The sequence below is a fragment of the Haliotis rubra genome, unplaced genomic scaffold (genome assembly GCF_003918875.1).
Source record: "Haliotis rubra isolate DU_JTF1 unplaced genomic scaffold, ASM391887v1 Scf368, whole genome shotgun sequence".
Taxonomy (NCBI): domain Eukaryota; kingdom Metazoa; phylum Mollusca; class Gastropoda; order Lepetellida; family Haliotidae; genus Haliotis; species Haliotis rubra.
The window spans coordinates 638,449-642,175 of NW_025767044.1; positions in this window are offsets into that span (position 1 = coordinate 638,449).

A 3,727-nucleotide genomic window follows, 5' to 3' on the forward strand; every position below is an offset into this window, starting at 1 on the left:
TTCGTTCTTTGGAAGTTAATTATAGGTGTAATCAATATTATTATGCAAGCATATTTTTCCGGCTACCTGATTGGTCTAGAGGCGGGCACGTGACCGTCGACAGAAAAGCATATTGACTCCAGGTCCGACCAAAAGTCATATTGACCTGGGTTACTATGACGTCAAGTTAGGACGTCATTCACGTCAAGCTATGACGCCATTCTATTGTTTACATGTCACAGTATTGTTGACATAACGTTATTGGTTTGTAGTAAAAATACAATTACTTTTCTTGACTAATTGGACATGTTTTGGTTTTTAGAAGCCTTTCTTCGGTAATTACATAATAAAACAATTATAGACTGGCGAATTCGGTAAATACCTGTTTTATAATATAAGGGTAATGCTATTTTTGAGGGCATTATCATTTGCAGAAGCACGAGGTCTTCCATTAACTGCATTACCGTTATTATTGCTAACATTCATGGAATTTGTGTTGAAAAGAAAAAAGGAAACAATGAAGGAATTTGACTGTAAGTTTACTCAAAACCAACTTCTGTCGGGGTTGACTGCCCGAATGCAATTACGTCATCGAACAATTCAAGTGACGTCACAACAGAAATGGACGATATCCGACCTTGGCCTTTGACAAGACCATTGCCTGCAACATGTCAAACTATTTCAGTGTTCGATTTTGGTTCAACAACAACGTTAATAGTGCAATTGTTGAGGTTAGCACCAACAAGAAAGCCAATATTACCGCTATTTAAAGCGGGAGTTCGGGTTCCTTTGACTTGTTTGACCAAGAATATCTGCCAGTCCAACGCCAATGTCAAATGAACCGTAAGCCCACGCACCCACTATGACGTCACTTGACAACAGAACTTATAGTGGCCCGTCGTTAAGGTTGAACGGTCGAATATCATTTGCAGCGCCCCGCAAATTTCTGATAATGGGAGGGCCGTTTCATGATAATTCCATGTATTTAGCTATAAAAACAGGTATTGACCTCATCACCAGTCTATAATTGTATAAGATTAACTTTTCTCTGGTCAGAAATAAATCATTGTGTTCATTTAATGGGAGACAAGGTTGGAGAAAATATGTATTACTTTATGTCATCTTTCTCACTTACATACGAGCAATGTTTTTTTTAAATGTCACCTATTAATATTTCTTAGTCTACGTCATACTTGTTTAAATTGGGCAACAGTTTGAAAAGTCCATTGTTACTGCTGAATATTACCGTTATATGCACAAGCTTCTCTGTATTAGTAATCTGTCATTCTCTGATTTCCAGGGGAGATGATGCTTCATGTTGGAGGTCAACAGCCATCCCAGAAGAAGAAAATAAGTTCCAACGTCATGAGCAATTCCTACAAGATCGTTGGATCGAAATATTTAGGACGATATTAAAATAATTTCCATGCGCAGTATATTGTGAAGTTACTGCGCTAAACAGTTGTTACAGCATCGTCTGTCATGAGAGATTAATTGTTGCAATATGACAGGATCGGATTGTCCTCAATCAATAAAGAAAACAATTTGTTTCGAAGATCCCATGAAGATAAATCTATCGAATGCTATCAGAAAGACCAGTATGACGTATGATCATCAAAGTTATAGATTATAGACTATTAATATTACTCATATGAGATGAAGATATATAAAGAGTGTTAATATATACATGAAGATGCCGTACCTGAAATTATTGAACAGAATGAATATGGTTTCAAATGTTTATTCATCACGTTTATTTACGCAAACGTTCAAGTACCACATAAGTTGTATATTTCCTCTCGTCTCTCTTTAACGTTCTTATACCTTTTTCTCTATTTCTTCTTAGTATGTATAATATTGAAAATTCATGAATGTAAATTACACGCAGCGGGTATGTTAAGTTGGATAATTTTTCCCCAATCACTTTCACATTTGTGAAAAAAATCTGTTTAAATCATTTGTTTGTTCAACGCCGCATACAATAATATGTTTGTAAATAAATGCCTGGACAGACAGACTAGTGCTTGGTATTCTGAGCCACCGATTTTATAAGCACAGACCCTTGGCGACTTCTTCCGAAAGTGCTCTTCAATAAGAAGTATTGGGTTTTGGATATTCGGCAGAAGGCTAACATACATGTACCATGGGAATTCAAATGCGAGACGGCAATCCATAGTAATGTGAACAAGAAGACAAAGTCATCAATATTCCCCGCAAAGGCAAAATGCTCTTTATGAATATGTCTGCTAGTTATGATTATATCAAATGTTTTGGAGTGTATATAGCAATGTGGAAGGAGAGTATTGACAGGTTTTTAAGATCTGCTCCAGAAAGGAGCACTACCACCAAATTCAGTTGCAGCCTAACTTGTTGACATCTTCATAGTCACAGCCTAAGTCACGTTTCCATGGAAACCACAAAAAATAAATTTCATATCCGGGTCAAACAGTCACATGGCACATCTATGGATCATGCTTGATATGTGTACCAAGTTTGATGAAGCTAGCATGTATGGTTTGGAAGATCTGCACCGGACAAGATGACATCCTCATAGTCACAGCCTAAGTCATGTTTCCATGGAAACAGCAAAAGGTAAAATTCATATCTGGGTGTAACCCCCAAAAGGTACATCCAGGGATCAGGGTTGACATGTGTACTAAGTTTGGATAAGCCATCACGAATAGTTTAGGAGATATGGTTCGGACAAAGTGTGATGGACGGACGGAACTCGTTTCTATATCCCCCGCAACAACGAAGTTGTAATTACGTAATTGAATATTTGTCAGATGCATCTTGAATGCATCCTCTTTGGTGGTAATGTATAAGGAGACTTAACTATAAGTCTTTTCCTACAGATTTGTTTGGTACTGTAAAGTGCTTCAGCGTGACTGGTAGCTGCAGGTACTTCTACATACTTTGAAAACACGGCGCAAGGTTTGCACAGGACCAGGTTAAACTTGTTCAGTGGTTCAAAGGAAAACCAACAAGGTTAGGAACTATTAACCTGGTATTTTCTGGCGGTTCACAAAGATGAAATATGTAAGTGTTGAAATGGCATGCAAAAACGAAATAGGATTCGTAGGTAATGTCAATGACCATGTGTCCTTAAAATCACTTTGTTACATACGTCAGTATTTCTCCTGTCCGCATTATACCAAAAGACGTACAAAGATAATACTTGTTGTTACCCTGCCCTGTGCCTATCATCAGTTGATAAAAGTACTGGTCTATTGGTCGGGGTCAGTGTGAAATGGTGTATCCTTGTTAAGCTGTGTTATTATACAGGTAGTATTTTCCTGTATCACGATTGGTCAAAATGCCGTCACGTGATTGTCTACAAAACGCGATATTGACTTGAGTTATCTGATAAATTACGATATTGACTTCAGTTACTAAAAAAAGACGAGGAATCCCGTACGAAGGGGCTTCCCCTGCTTTTCAGCCAATCAGATCACTCGGTTTGACGTCATTCCCTCACGCGCTATTTTTAGCCGTTCAGCAATGGCTTCAGCGTTCGTCAATAGAAATCAGCCTTTCGCTGATATTACAGATGACAAACAGAAGGAGATTTTGGAAAATATCGATTCAAAGAATACTAAAAGGTCAACTAACACTGCTGTGAAGGTTTTCAGAGAATATCTACAACAAAGGGGTAAATCAGCTGATTTTGAGAACTTTAGCGAAGATAAACTTGATTCATCACTGGCAAAATTACCTGGAAGCCAGGTCAGAGAAAGGAGAACACTAC